The sequence below is a fragment of the Camelus dromedarius genome, chromosome 4 (assembly GCF_036321535.1).
Source record: "Camelus dromedarius isolate mCamDro1 chromosome 4, mCamDro1.pat, whole genome shotgun sequence".
NCBI lineage: Eukaryota > Metazoa > Chordata > Mammalia > Artiodactyla > Camelidae > Camelus > Camelus dromedarius.
Genome location: NC_087439.1, coordinates 306,017 through 322,863, shown reverse-complemented (window position 1 = coordinate 322,863; position 16,847 = coordinate 306,017). Strand labels below are relative to the sequence as shown.

The window sequence follows — 16,847 nt, the reverse complement described above, 5'->3', positions numbered from 1 at the left end:
TCATTTCATTTAGAAAAAAAATCAGTTCAAAAGATGTACTCATCAGAGCATTTACACAGCACTGTTTACAATGGTGGGATGAAAAGCTGAAGTGAAATCACATCCAGTGATTGAGAATTGGTTACATAAGTTATTCTACAGCTTTTCATTCCCCACTGGAGAAGCAATTTCTAGAGTCACTTGAAAGGAGCCTGTGATGAATGTAAATGTCACATCCAGGGACTAAATTTCCAGAAGCCTTAACTAAAGGAATACTCATACAAGATCACAGGTATGTTTGTACAAGAGGGATGCCAGTCAAACATCCTTTCTGAAAGTGGAAAATGGAGAAAACTTAAGGGTCCAACATCAAGAAAATGATGCGGTAAATCACGGCAAGATGTGGGCTCTGAAGGGGCCGGTGATTTGGCATTGTCCAGGGCCTTGTCCACATCACTCTCCCACCAAAGGTGTCCTTCCACAAGAGACCACACCTGCACATCAGGAGACCCCTCCTCTCTATCTGAAAGGACCGGGTGAGTCTGGAGTGGGAGGACGTCTATGATATACCCGTGAGTGAATAAAGCGAGCTGCAGAACACATATAGTACGGTCTTATTTTTCAATAAAGCATATATACACACACATATACATAGATTTCTCATATAAGTGTATGTATGTAGGTATGTATGTATTTATGGGTATATATATATGTCATAGGCATAAAGGTCATGAAATATATACACCACATTGTCAACAGCTTTTACACTCAGGAAATAAGGGGAAGGGATTTAGGGGCCTTTCGGTACCACCACAATTCTCTTTTCAGTATTTCAGTTAAGTATAGTTGAATTTAAAGTTTATTTAAGTCCGAAGTAAAATGGACGATGCCTCCACAAGACATAATGCTATACTGGTCATTAAAAATCATGCCAGCGGAGATAGAATATTGCAGAAAAACATGTAATAAGCCGAATGGAAAATGGAGGTCTCCACACAGTAAACAGGCACAGAGTGCTCACTGGTTTTTATGACAGAGGTGATACACACTGACGAAAAGGACAGAAAATAGATGTTAAAGTGTTAATTACTGTCTCTGAGTAGTGGGACAAGGATAACCTCTTTTGCCCCTTTTTTCAGACTTATTATATTAAATACACATTACTTTTCATCTGAAAAAAGCATTTTTAGATGTCTAGTACCATGCATTGGAGAAAATACATGAGTACTTACAGAGACAAATAACTAGGAGACACCGCAGCAGCTTCAAACAATGTAGAATGGGCGATCCTGAATAACAATGCGCAGTAACATAAGGACCCACAAAGTGAGAGCACCTGCTGTAACAGGGCATGGCCCCCTTCTATTTGTCAGTTGTGTCTTCAGGGCTGAGGCAGATCTGAGCACGGCCAGTGTCAGTGCTGGTGTCTGGATGGATGCCACTGGAGGTGAGGGCACCTGCAAGCCGAGAGGAAGAACAGAAATCATCCTCTGCTTTTTCTGTCTTGTTTCTTTGTTACTGTAAAAGAGAGGCATAAATAAGATAAACTAAATCTTCCCTGCTGAAATTTAAGTAATGAAACCGTTTTTAAAGTCTTCACAGCTTATATTCTGCCTATAACTGTCGTTACAACAAAGCATCATATTTATTAAATGTTAATTAACTCAATTAACTCCCTGTTGAAACCTATTAAAGAACATGAAATGCACTACGTGAAAGCACCATGCCTGCAGTGACTACCTCAGCTGTCTTGACGGCAGTGCAGTCAGCCCCCACCATCCCGTGGCCCTGAGCTCCTGATGCTGCAAAGAGAGCACGCTGCCTCCTCAGATGGAGAGGAACTGTGAAAGCATTTTCTGAAGTCAACAGAACTGACAAAACATAACTGACAAATCCCAGGCTTCTTGGAGGATGTCATTTTCTGTTTCTGGCCAACACCCGTCAATGAGCAGAACCACCCCATTCCGAGCCATGAGACTCACGTGGGAAGCAGTTTTGGAGAAATTTCCAGGTATAGAATATAACCAACTATACATAGAACTCTGACAAAGGAAAAGATGAAATACTGTGATTTTGGAAGACACTCAAAATATTCTCCTAAGCCTTAGTAGCTGGAAAGGCTGGGCTTCTCCTCATCCACTTATTTATTTCACATCCAGTGAGAATCTCCCACAAACCCTGTTTCCCTGTGTCTGCTGGGAGCCTCAGGCACACTGTTGCTGTCGATCTTATAAGTCACAGCAATCTTATAAGTCTTATATGTCTCACGCCTGCAACCCTCACACAAGCTCGCCTCCTAGCCTCACTGTCTGAACTTGGCCCCATTTTCTCACCTGTTTTTTGGTATCTGTTCTTCTGTAAGCTGCCTGAAATGCTTTTTGGAACAAGTCAGAAGAATGTGTGGGTAGAGAACTGGACAGATGGACAGGTGAGAGGTGGGCAGACAGACAGAGAGACTCCAAGAAAAGGGGAACAAAGAAAATTTCCTATGCAGAACCCTCTTCTAGTCAGGGAAGAAAACCGCCACGGAGACGTGTGAAGAGGCAGGTGGCTTAGGGCTGTTTCCCTGGATTCCATGAAAAGTCACAACAAGAGATGAGAGGGTAGAACTATAAATAATAAAAGAAAAAAAGCATGCATGCTTGAAAAATATATCTACAATATGTACTTTCTAAAGAATAGATTCAAATCAGCAAGGCCCAATAACACAATTTTTGGGTATTTAGAGAAGTGAGAATCCCACATCCAAACCAGAAGACATCCCTTTGGCGCACTGAGAGTCTACACGGGGTGGTCATAAAGCTGTCTCCTCAAATCCATTCTACCCTGCACTTACGAGGAATGAACAGCTGTGCTCGGGCTGCCCACGTGCGTCATTTACACCCCACAGCACCTCTAAGGTGGAGGGACGCCTAGCGAGACCCGTCTCTGCAGGACAGGAAACAAGTATGGGAGAGGCTAAGCCGACCTACCAGTTCTCCATCTCACAGGACTGGTCACTACAGAGCAGGACTCGATCTCAGACCCATGTTTGTAACCACAGTACTACCGTGCTTTATGTGCTTTTTGTGTGTATAATACATTTGTTTCTGGCATGAAAGGATATTTAATAAATTTTCGGTTGTCTTGTCTATCTCATTAGCTCACAATCAATCTTTATACAGTTGAACTGTACTATTTCAAAAAGAGTACAACGGAAAGAGCAGGGGTCAGAATAAGAGGGGCTGCATTCTTTATCTGGTACCTCATCTCATCCAAGTCCCCAACCAGGGAGAAGGAGCAAATGTTTTCATCTTTTAAAGAGAGGGCTCCAGTGATGGTGACTTACTCAACTCCAAAACCAAGGCTGGGGGTAGGGCACAGGCAGCAACCAGAGCAGTATCACCTGTAGGAAGGAGAAAAGAGCTCACGGGAGGGCTCAGGGGGTCAGCCTTATTTAATTTCAATTGATAAAAAATACCACAGTCTGAAAATACTACCATGCCATGGATTTGCACTTTCTTGACATCTAGCAAGTTTCCACAGCCCACATGTAACATTATCATGTACCAGTGAAAGGAAGAGTGTACAGAGAGGGAAAATCAATGCCACAGGCATGCTGAAAACCAGACTAGATGAAAGGAAGACAAAGGGCATAGTTAAGAGGAGGGGAAAGGCTGGGAAAAAGACATCATCAGAAGGACTCTCAAGAATCATCCAACAATCATATAATTATTCATTCAAGAGAGGGTTACTGAGGTCCTATTTTGTGCAAGATTTTTCACAGGGCAAAGAAAGCGCAGCCTACATGGTGGCAGCAATTGGCAGGGCTCAAATACACTTCTGATCCCGGTAACTTGCACACTTTTACTCAGTATAAAGGCAAAGAAAAAAAGTAAAATAATACTCTATAAACAAAATGCATTGCTGAAAAAAATTAAAGAAGTCCTAAATACCTGGACAGACACACCACGCACATTCCTGGATCAGAAGACAGTGCTCTTGGAGTGGCAGTGCTCCCCAGAGCGATCCATACATACAACGTGGTTTCGATTACAATCCCAGCAGGCTCCTCTGCAAAAACTGACTAGCTGCTACTACAATTCATATGGGAATTCGAGGGTCTCAGTAACCAAAACGTACTTGTAAAAGAAGAACAACATGAGAGGACTTGTAATTCTCAATTTCAAACCTTACAACTGTATCTCCAAGTGATATTTGAGGCCATTTTTAAGTTATTATTGTGTTTATCCTTATTTTCCAAATTCTCTAAAATGAATATATCTTTTACAATAAGAAAAATAAAAAGTAAGGTATCTTTTAAAACATGCACACAGATTCATTCATTGGGAAAAAATATATTTTAATTATAAAGAGGTAAACAAATATCTAGTGAAAAAGGACTACTTAAAAACAAGAGTGCATTTTCATTTTTCATAAATTGAAATCTGAAAGCACAAACACATCAAGATTCTAAGGAGACCGATGCAACATATTAATATTTATTTCCAAAATTCTAATTTAACAATGAAAACTCAAGAAAGGTAAAATCATGTTTGACAGCCAACTGCAAACACATGGAGAGCAAAGTCCTAGAAATCACAGTTCCTTTAACTCTGCTACTACCTCAGTAGGAGAGGAAATTCCTCACTGAGAGGACAGTGGAATCCCATGCATAAGACAGGATACGCAGTACAAACTGCACTAGAATCAGGGGTAATTTTCTTAGACGAACTCTAAGGCTACAACATTGCTGAAAAACTATAAAAACATTGACAGACATATTAAAACACAGTTATATATATTATACAGAAACATATGAAGTCTGCTCCCATGTTGCATAGAAATACAAACATATTTGTTCATTTATGGGCACTGATTACTTTTTCCCAGGTAGAATATTTCAACTAAAACAAATAATCAATAATACAATCCTCTTGTCAAATCTAGTTGATAAGTTACTCTGCTATGTAACCATAATGTGTCTAATATAGTTCTAAAATTAGTGAAAAAATCTTTTTATGGTTCCCTGAACTCTTCTCAAAATTCCAAGCTAAATTTTAAAATAGATCAGAGCAGTATTTCTATATGATCTTTTCCCTCGTGAAATGAACACAGTCTGTTGTCAAAATTCTGTCCTTAAAATGGTTCACGAGCACTGTATCCTAAAAAAAAACTGCTGGACAGCAAGGCACTATCCAGACAATGTGACCAAACCAATGAAACACAAGGAAGACAGTGACCCTATTCTGGAGGGCTTATATATGTGTCAACACAAGGGGTTTTTATTTGATTGGTTTGATTTGTTAGAAAAATAAAATCACTCAAGTACTTTCTTCTTTGAGCATTCTGTAAGTCATGACTGTGTTTTTAGTGTCATGAGCAGGAAAGACTTAAGCATGACTTGATTAGGTCAACTAGCAACAATCATCACTGGAGAGTGAGTAATAAAGAAGTTAACTGATAGCAATGCTTCTGCCTACATGAGACCTAAAATAAACATACACTGACCTCTGCAAGGAAAATGAGGTGATGAGGTCCCCAAAGAGAATACAAACTAAGAAGAAATCAAAAACGGAAACACTTTTTCATTAACGATTCCAGGAAGGAGTGGAGCATGTTGATGAAAAGCACAGATGTTGGGGACAAACATGAGGGTCTGAACTCCCACAGCACTGGGTAGCTGTGACACTGATATGACAGTGAAATTTTCTGTATCTCAGTCTCCTGTCCATACAGTGGGGAAAACAACAGCACCCGTCTCCTAGAACACTCCTAAATTAAGTTATTTTATATATAAAAGTTTAAATAAAATACCTCAGATTTTAAATATTACCCCAAAAGCACAAGGAACAAAGAAAACAGAGATAAATTGGAGTTCATCAAAAGTGAAAACTTTGCTTCAAATGACACAATCCAGAAAGTGATAAAACAACACAGGAGAAAATTTTTTCATATCATTTATCTGATTAGGAATTTGTATCTCCAAAAAAAAAAAAAATCTCCTACAACTAAACAATACAAAGGCAACTCAATTAAAAATTGAATAATGGATCTGAAAAGGTATTTTTCAAGGAAAATATACAAATGGCCAATAAGCACAAAGAAACGATGTTCAATATCATTAGCTATAATTGAAAGCAAGTCAAAACCACTAGGAGAAACTGCTTCACACTCACTACAGCAGTATATACTCAAAAAGAGAATAACAAACAGTAATGAGGCCACAGAGGAAGCGGAGATCCCAGCCCTTGCTGGTGAGGACTTAACACAGCGAGGCCACTTTGGAAAACAGCCTGGAAGGTCCTCAGAGAGTTAAACATTTGGTTTATGAATGACCCAGCCTTTCTGCTCTCTGGGCACACACGTAAGAGAACTGAAAACAAGTGTCCACATAAAAACTCCTACAGGAATGTTCACGGCGCCATTATTCATCACAGACAAAAAGCAGAAACAAACAAAATGCCTATCACCTGATGAATGGGTAAACAGTGGGGCCCAGTTATACAGTGGAATATTATTCAGCAATTGCAAAGCATAGAGTACTGACTCAGGCCACAAGTTTGACAAACATTGAAAACATTACTCAGTGTGAAAGAAGTCAGTCATAATAGACGGTTTCATTTACTTGAAATGACTCGATTTACATGAAAATGTCCAGCACAGGCAAATCCTCATAGAGAGAACAGTGGCTCCTTGGGGCTGGGGGAGGATGGGGAAGATGTGAATAACTGCTTATGTATATGGGGCTTCCTTTTGGGGGATGAAAATGTTCTAAGATTGACTGGAATGCACAATTCTGGGCATAGAGTAAAAACCGCTGTACATTTTAATGAGTGAATTGTATTAAAACTGTTAAGAACAAAAGCACCTAGGGCCAGTAACTTCCCATAGTAAACGCAAATTGCTAATTTTATTACAGGAAGAAGAAACTGCCCTCAGCATGAAAGCAGGAGATCTTCAAATGTGGGTAAACTGAAATTGGATAAGAGCATTTCACTTGAAACACTTGCTGAGTTTACACGAAATATTCAGAAATAGGAAAATCAGTTTGACATCACGAGGAAGCATTCTGCTTCAAATGAAGATCAAGGATTCGGCAAGCCCAGCTGCTAAAAATGACCAGAGAAGAAACCTGGTTCTTAAAACAAGCACCAGAGCCAACAAGGAAATGGTGGTGAGGAAAGCAGGAGGCCGAAAATCTGGAACAGTTAGCTACAAATAATTTCTCCACTGAAAATTCAAATATAAAATGAAAGCGACGCAATGCTGTGTTGACCTCACGTGAATGGGCTTCCTACGGTGCTCGTAACCCCGAATGAGAGACTCAGGAGAATCAGCATGGTTCCTGGGAGCCCCAAGTGACTGCCCACCAGCATGCAGACCACCATCACATCTGCCAGGTTTCAATTGCAGACAAGAGACCAAGTACTGAAAGGCACAGGAAATGTTGACCGGGGGAGAAAAGGCTGCAGTCAGTCCTGGGACAGAGGCCCTGTGAGCAGAGGCCAGAAGGCTGCAGGTGAACTGGAGTTGCCCTGGGGCAGGAAGGGACCACAAGGAAGCAGATCTCAATCCTCTACTCTCTCTCCCTCGGGTAGGAGAGATAAACCTGCATCTTTCTCACCTGGAACTGTGGGTTCTGGCTGGCAGAAATCTTACAGACACGGAATGATTATTCAAGACTGGAAAAAGTCCAGCAATCGATAGGGAGTAGGGAGCCAACTCCACGAGCCTATCAAATGCTCCCATATTTATTGTGTATAATCAAAGGAAATAGTCATTAACAGTTGTGTGATAGTAAGCAGAAACTTGGGAAAAATGGATGAGACAGAGATTACAGAATCCACCATGAGTACAAAGTCTTAGTGTGTCTTTAGGGAAGTCATGGGGTGAGGGGAACAAAATACATTCTTTAGATATGTGAATTTCAAAACAGACCACCAAACCTGCCAGTTCCTTGTTTTGCGGATAACAGACTATCTAACAGCACACAAGCCCAGCTTTTATAGCTGAGGTCCTGGGTCCTTGCTTTGCAATGAGCAGAGTGCTATCTAAAACCTCAACTACGCAAGCAAAGCATTGTCTCTGTTTTTTAAGGCAAGGAGACAGGAGTGAGGATGCACAGGCGCTTGCTTGCAAAGCAGTTACTAAGCATAGTTTTTCTTCTTAAAGTTGACAGGCGGCCTGGGTCTGCTACAATTTGTTAACCCAATCAAGGGCTCCCACATTGAACCATTATGGAGAATATCCTGGGATGACAAATCCTGGTTTTGGGTCTTTTCCTGCCAGCTTCAGCCACTCTAGAAGGGTCTATGCACATCCCTGAATAACGATCCCACAGAACCACCCACACTCATAACTCCTGGTGCTTGAAACTTAATTTTAGCTCTACACAACTTAACTTAGAAAAGTTTCAAAAATAAAAGATATTATATACTTTTTATAGCTCATCATAGGATTGATTTTTCTGATTGCTCTAAGCTGCTTCTACTTGGTAAATCACCTAAATCTGCCGGTGAATTCAATACTTTCCATTGGGCATAACTAGCCAGTTTGAGCACGTTAACTTCAATTGGTCAAATATCGATACACTTAATTGATTTTATTGTTCATCAATTTCAGCCGGGAGGAGAGGGAGTGTCACTCTGTTCCTCAGCCCACCCTCAACTGTTTTCTCATCAGCAACTCAGGCCTCCTGAAAACAAAAAAAAAGCATTTGTTTCCCTTCTTCTACACATTCCACAAACCAAACAGGAAACATCAGCCTGAAGAAAGAATTCAACACAAATGTTAAAACAAAAATCTATAAACCTGAAGTATCTCCATCTCCGAATCATGATACACAATGACATGAGAGTAAGTATGTCAGGCACAAAGCATGCGTCAGCCTAACCACCTGATATATATTCTTCAAAGGAAGGAAGGTTTTCGTATTTTTTATTATCACTCTTTCTTATTGCTTCTGATTAAGCCAAAAAATAGTTTATGAAATTATTTAGCACTGCAATAACAGAATTTTGTTGTATCAATTACAGAAGGCATTCAGAGGGGATAGGAAAACCCACCTCTGTAAAATTCAAAATATCTTCCCCTGTTAAGAACACGTATACAAAATGCAACAGGGAATACAAATTCTTGTGGACAGGAGCAAAAGCCACAGAAAAAAAACAAAGTAATACTATGAGTCAATTCAAAATTCACTGGACAAACATGCTCAATGCATTCAATGAATTTTAAAGGCACACGGCAAGCCATTCACTTAATGATATGCAGGCTAGACGAAGAATTTCCCTCTTTAACACACAGCAGAAATCAATAGGGTGCTCCACCAAACAACGACCAAAGAACAATCAAGTTTTTAACAGTTCTGATAAATCAGCATGTTCTAAAGATTAAAATCCAAAAATTTTAAACATTCATTCACACCACAATGAAACAAGCACTTAAAAAAACCGAAAAACCCCAAAGAAACTAAGCACCTAGATCATGTACATAGATCAATGAGAATTTCTTTTGACGCTGGAAGAAAGAACAGGCTATAGCCTTTTCCTTGAAAAATAAAACTACTTTTAAAGATAAATGTTAAAACACATTTCATCATTCATGTTGCCTTGAAAAATCTGAGGCACTTATATCTGATTAGAAAAGCAATTCTGAGTAATAGTAAGTTACAATTCAGTGCCAGTTTGCTTTAGAATAAAAGAGAAAAGAAAAGCTACTGTTCCTCAAATCCTGCACAGAGTGTGAAGTGCCTCCCGGCCTCTCTCTCCTCCCGTTTTCTAAGCTCATGCTCCCCAACCCTTCTGAAACAAGTATGAGAACCTCTTATTCCCAATATGCCAAATGACAAAAGAACATCAATTTATTTGTGTAAATATATGCCTACACCTTGAACTGGAGGAGAAAGGTATCAGAAGTCTATATGGAACTTATTTCTACCTTCCTGAAATCACACACACAATCGTTCACAGAGACACAAACATATTCCCCCTGGATTACTGGGCACTTCACAAGCTTAGGACTTCCAACTTCTAGAAGATAAATTTGTAGTTAGTTTAACATACAAAACTGTCAGCTTTTGAAAGCCTTGATCATCTGCTAAACCATCCAATTATCAAAGAGACCCAATTAGCCTTCTCTGTAGAATGTAATTTCCCATGATGACAAAACAGACCCTAAGAAGTACTGGATCCAAGTCTCGTGTTTATCACTAGCTATGATCGTTTTTAAGCACATTAACAGATTCAGAAAGGTTTGTCCCAACAACATTTATTCTTCTTGATATAGTATACGTGTTCAAATGCCTATACAGAGACTATGTCCCATGATGGTGTTTAAGAGCTCTTTTGTGTATTACAATATTTATTTTTAAGTGCAGACCAGGAGGGTGGGTGTTACTCAGTTGTAGGCCACCTGCTTAGCATGCAAAATATCCTGGCTTCAGTCCCCAGTACCTCAAAAAAATAAATAAAAATAAGTGCATATTTAAAAATGAGTAAAGATATAAAAAAATGCAGACTAAAAACCACTGCAATCTAGGAGCCACAATTGGAATAAAAAAACAAGTGTTTCTATCAAATATTGACTATATGCCAATCACAGAGACAACCACAAATCACACCTGATAACCATCACGTGTGATTCTCAGCAACACTACTAAGTAGACATGGATGAGAAACCCGGCACTGCGGATGAGGAGACGGGGCTTGGAGGAACCGGGGACGCTGACCGTCCTGCTCCCCGTGACACCGCGTCTGCCCAGGGCAACCGCTGACGGAGCTGCACTGAGGGGACACCCAGCTGTATGGAACGTTGGGGCACTGGGGAGTCCCAGAAAACACAAAAATTGTTCAGTGAAAAACCAGCTCAAATATATTACACTGTGCCACATCCTTTAAACAGGGAACATGACTGAGAATTTTTGATGCCTCTGTGTCCTTTCTGCCATCATTAATATTTGCCCTCTCAGCGTGACCAGTGATGAACTGGACCCCATATGAAGTGCACTCAGATGGAAGATCATTTGAAGCTGTTTTATGAAGTTTGTAGGACTCTGTCTATGCCTCACACAGGCGGTCATCCATCACTTCTCCCCGGTGTGGATGTACCACCTGAAATCGCTCCTTTCTGCTTTTTAAAGTCCCTTCATCTACTCCAGACTTTTCAACAGCAAAGAATCAGCTCAACCACAGACAGTGGACAGCTTCTCACCAAAGGGATTTGAACAGCCCATCGGATTACCTGGAAGCCCTTTTCTTCTATTAAACCCACTTTGAGGTAGTTCATCATTTTCTGATTGGTGGACTTGGCCTCTGACTGGCCTTCTCAGAAAGCTTCCAGCCTCACATCCGGGGATGGGATAGGACCCTGATATTGGGGTAAAAAAGTGCTGAAGGCGGACATCATCCAGTCAGGTCTGCACTGGTAGAAGTGCCACAACGTGCTCAAAAATTATGCAGTCAGCACCCCTGGGCTCCCATGGACTGATTTCACATTAACCAAACGCATGAGACACTGATGCAAGAAAACCAGAAACTTAACTTATTAATGTAACAGAAGACGTGAAACTATGAACCAGACTGAAATATCAGAGTTCAACCATGAGTACATTTTCTCCTCAATGTACCAATCACGGGCAGGCAGTCACATGGCAAGCATGGACAGAAGTAGAGCAGGAAGGGTTTTTAGATTAACTCAATGGACTAAATTTCTGTTATACCAACAGATCTACTGCCTGGAAAATAACCCTAATCACGGTGCACTCTTCATGGACAGTGGCCGAGACACGACTGTGAGCAACTGTGTGACTCTCCTTTCCCTGTCCTTTCTGGGCTAACGGATGCACAGACGTAGAGTGATCAAGGCATGCAGATAGATCTAAACACCCAAAGCCCGTCTCTGTGAGCCGCAAAACCAGACAGCCAGGGTTTAAATACAAGCTCTGCCACTTACTAGCTCTGTGACCTTGGCCAACATACCCTCTGTGTGCCTCAATTTCCACACTGTAAAGCTGGGATAAAAATCAAACCTTCCTTACTCGTTTGTTGAGAAGATTGAAGGATACACTTCTGTAAAACGCTCAGAAAAGAATGTAGCACTTTTATGGTGCTCAACAAATGTCAACTTAATATTACAGTGGTTTACAAGTCTCCCTTCTAATCATCTTCTGTGTTTCCTGGCACGTCAAAGTTCCAAAGAAAATCCTTATTTCTCCTTTTATAAACTCTTGGGGTGCACCCTTCTGTTGATCCCACCACGTCTTTAAACTGAGGGAGGGGATGCCTCCTCCCCACTCCTCTGGGCCATGGAGAGTGCTTCCCCCTTCACACCCCTGACAGCTTGCCCACAGCTAGCCCTCCTCACACTAACAGAGTGAGGTGTGATTCCAGGGAGACAAGCAGGGCATGTGAAACCCTTCCTTTCCCTCCAGGTTTGGCCACCCTTGGGAAGCACCCGGGATGCTCCGCTCCATGGCAGGACAGCCCTGTGCATGATGGGGCAGATCCTCTCAAGGGAAGGCTCGCTGTGGCACAGAGATACCTGGGACAGGGTAAGTCTCTACTTCTGGGACACAGTATCACGACACTCATTTACCCACAGCCCTGAAGTTCATGGAGAACGTGGCTTCATCAGTAACAAAGAAGACATTTAACGCCTGCCTACTCTTTTGTGTCATCTCTCAGTTGGCTGCTGGAGACAACATGTGTATAAGTATTGGATCCCCTTAAGCCCCAACATATATGAAGTAACAAAAAATTCTGTGGCTTAACATTGTTTCAGGGCCACTGTGTAACAGTTCTGACTCTGCTGATGCTAAATTATGGGTATAGGATCTATGGAACCTCCTCAAATATCTTTCATCACAAAACCAGCTTTTCTTATTTTCGTGCTTCTTAGTAGTTGCCAAAGACCGTCAAATGATGGCTTCACACAAAACAGCAGCAAAAGTTTAAGAGCCCTCTTGACATACCCACTGTGGTAAACATTTTACATAACTTCTAATTCTCAGAATTCTACAAAGCAGATACGAGCGTCCCCATCTCACAGACGAGGGGAAGACTCAGAACGAACTGACTCAGGCTCAAGTGGCTCAGTGGCAGCACGTGCAGACAAACCCAAGTCAAAACACTACACCCCTTCTTATATGTACCAAATCATCTCCCACCAATAAGCACACAGCGGCGGGGTCAATACTCAGGGAACTCAATACACTTTTCACCTTTAAGGTGTTCCAGAGGCCGCTTAGAGCTGTTTTATAAAATTCACGCTCACTGGTTTCTAACACTGGAAGAAAAGTCCGATTTTGCCATTGTTTGCGCAGCAAGTCTGAAAAGTTCACAGCGAGATGACAGAATAAAACTAAGATATAAGCAGAATAATTTTTCCAGGCAGACAGACACAATGGACATTGTGGTATTCTGAATCATTAAGCAAAGTAATCAAAATAAAATCACGTTGTTTAAGCCTTCTTTTAAAAACAGGAAAATTAAGACTGTAAGAAGGTGCAACAGTGCCACCTATGGCTAAAAAGACCTTCCAGGTTGCCGGGAAACATCCAACACAAAAATTGCCTGTAGGATGAGAAAAGAGAATCAGGTAACTAAAAGCTTGTGTACCACATACTGCACTTTGCTTCAGGGGAAGGGAGGGGTAGTCAGTATTTAATCTGATATTGCTAATACTCCTGAATATAAACAAAAGACACAGGCTCATGGAAACTCATCTTATAAGAGGAAAGAATCCAGTCCAGCCACTTCATTTTACAGGAGGGGAGACTGAGACCTGGGATCTGTCCTCCTGTCAATCCGGAGCAAAGTTCCCCTAGGCCTCATGTCTTGAACTGTAGCAAAAACCAACAGATCTGTACTAGGCCTATATTCATAAAAGTCACGTCTGTATTTATCCAAAAGCAGATAATCTAAGTATCTTGCAAAATACTTCTCAAAGAGCCAGAAATCATATAAGTTTGTTGAAATACAAAAACATTTATTTACATAGTAAAACAGCATGAGCTTTATTCTCTATTAAAAAGTGACACGTCAAATCAATGTTTTGATATTTTAAACCTGTTAAGAGTGCAGGAAAAAAAATCAAAATTTTCTTTAATCACAAAATTGAGAAGCTTACTCCCTGAAAATGATCAATGTGGATTTTTCTAAATTTAATGGATCTGTTCAGAATCAGACGAATTTAAATGTCTGAGGGGATGGTTACACGGCAACATGAATTCTGAGATGTAACAATACATATTCTGAGTAAATAATCTTCAAGGTCGTCTGCTTAAGGCAATTTAACTAGTCCCTGTCTCATTAGAATGATACAGATTTCATTAAAACTTCATACTGCACACAAAAATAAAGAGAATCCTTGTTACCTTAAACCATATTCATATATATCATATATAAACATATTGAATATGCATCAGAAATAAGCCACATTCTTTAGTATTCAGAGTTGATCCTTCTAAACTATCTGGCGTTGTGACAGCATATTTTTATTAAGCACACCTTGGGTGCTTTGTATACAAGGCATCTAACTCTCACAGTCAGACAACTTAAACCATATTACTCAAATTTCACAAATGAGGAAATGTACTTAAGTCATGAAAACAAATTACATATTCATCATCAGGAAAGAAAAGAGTAAAGATTTTAGTTACAATATTCACTGACAATCTTTTCTTCAATACTAAGACTACATAAAACCAATTCAGTCTTTGTAAGTATATGTTTCAATAAGGGCCACTAGAGAAAAACATGTAACATCATAAGCAATGGTTGGACTTTCAAAGCCCAATTCTCTTTTGCACAATAATTATTTTAAATGTTTTGTTTTAATGCTTACAGGGCACTAAAATAAAAAAATACTAAACTTTTAAGTCATTACCTGAGAATAAATCATTTCTCAAAATGTGCAATTTTAATTTGTGCCACTCTGTCTCACATTCTCACTGGTGTCTCTCCTTTCAAGGCCTCATCAGGCTGAGATCACTAAAATCGGTCATTTATGGACTTAGAGGTGTTCGGGAAAGCACTCAATGGGAGGCTGATTAGAGGAGCAATTAAAAATGCATCCTGTGCAGCCAGGGTTCCAGAACAGAGGTAGCCACCACCAGCTGCGTATGATTTGGGACAAGCTGCTCCATCTGAAAATCCTCAGCTGCAAAAAAGGAGACAATGATACTTACGCTCAAACACCTGCTATGAAATAAAACATGAAGAAAGCATTTTAGCCTTAGGCAGGTGTCCACTAACAGCGAGTTTGGTCATTATGATGATGAGGATGGCTGTTAATAAATTAAGCTAGACCAAAAAGTAGAAATCACCATAAAGGAGAAATATTTTAAGTCAATGAACATTTCCTTTTGGATGGATTGCAGAATAATCTATTGATTTTTTTAATACACCAAGTATTGTCCATTAATTATAGATTTACAGATTCACGGATAAGTCTCCAGAAAAAGAATTAGAGGCCTCTAAACTCTGAATATTAAGAAAGTAAAGTTTAAAAAAAACAGGGGGGAGATTATACCTCATTTGGGAGAGTATGTGCTTAGCATGCATGAGGCCCTCAGTTCAGTCCCCAGTAACTCCATTTAAAAAAATTTTTTAAGAAATGGAGAATTAAAGCAAAATGATGGAGAAATACAGAATTTTTTTAGAGACTCAACTCAGATTTAAGATGTGGAAAAAAACATCCATTTCTCAGAGGAATTCTTGAGAACTATGTAAACTGGGTCTGAGATGTCTAGTCTTTTAACATTATTCAAGAATTCATATTACCAAGTCTTAACACTACCTGATAACCCACAGTGGTGATAGTGCTCGTAACAGCTGCCAACACGGATCGAGTTCCAGCTAGGACTGCTCTGTTCTGACATCTCTGCCCCTGAGGCCTCACCAGGCTGAGAGCACTAAATTCGGTCATTCATGAGCATCACGTGTAAGTCCTACATTTGTGCTTCTCACTCCCCCCTCCCCAGCCCCTCTGAGGGAACCATTGTTATCATGTTCTCCACCCGCAGACAAGGCCACTGAGGCACTGAGACTAAACCCGTTCCAGGTCACATCGGCATTAAAGGACGTCTGTATTTCTGCTGTTTTGCTTTTGACAAAGGAATCTGAGATATCAATTCAAGAGAGACTGTTAAATAATCAAGTCTGTCTGGTCTTCACCTCAAAGAGCAGATACTATAAATTCCTGATGTTGGATGAGGCTGCCGCCACAAACTGACTCAGCTTGAAATTAATATCCAAGATGAAGCAGCGGATACACGTAAATATTCACGAGTGTCAACTCTGCTTACGGGTCTGGGCCCTTCACTGCCTGAACGGGGGTGAATTCCCCACCCGTGTCTGGGAGGGAAGCGTGGCTCTTCCAGGTCGCACCCAGGCTTCAGGGGCTCTTTCCCCCCACAGACTGTCCTCAATGATTTAAAAGCTCTCAATATTTTTACACCATGCAAAACTGAAAGACATTTCTGCAGATGGAGTAATTTCTCAGGCTTAAACCTTTTTTGCCTACACTTAGCAAAGGGGAAAAATGAAACATGACTCTGCAAAGTGTCTGAGCCTCACCACTCACAGGAGTAGAAAGGCCACAGCAGAATATGACTCTTCACATTGCAGGATGAGGCCAAAATAAAGCAGCCCCAACCACAGGCACTCCCAGAGACAGCGCTCAGCAGTCTTCTGCACACTCACGGTTGTGCAGCCCTCACCACCATCTATCTCCAGAACACTCCATCATCCAAAAAGAAACCCCCTGTCCACTAGTAGTCACACCCCATCCCTCCTCCACCCAGCCCCTTGCAACCATCACCTGCTCTCTGCCTCTGCATGTGCCTATTCTGGGCATTTCAGATCACTGAAATCAACAATATGTGG

At 40.7% G+C, this 16,847-nt stretch overlaps 2 long non-coding RNA genes across 2 annotated transcripts in view; both read right to left on the bottom strand.

Moving 5' to 3' along the window:
- Positions 1 to 1,291: 1,291 nt before the first annotated feature.
- LOC135321195 (uncharacterized) lies at positions 1,292 to 3,956 on the bottom strand. The gene is made up of 3 exons (XR_010380763.1): positions 3,915 to 3,956; positions 3,224 to 3,364; positions 1,292 to 1,436 (listed from the first exon to the last, which is right to left on the bottom strand). It is a non-coding gene; the product is annotated as an uncharacterized LOC135321195 (long non-coding RNA).
- A 67-nt stretch (positions 3,957 to 4,023) lies between these two features.
- LOC135321194 (uncharacterized) overlaps positions 4,024 to 16,847 on the bottom strand; it is a 41,441-nt gene continuing 28,617 nt past the window's right edge. Inside the window, exon 3 of the long non-coding RNA XR_010380762.1 lies at positions 4,024 to 4,100. This is a non-coding gene — a long non-coding RNA (uncharacterized LOC135321194). The remainder of the gene's footprint in view (positions 4,101 to 16,847) is intronic.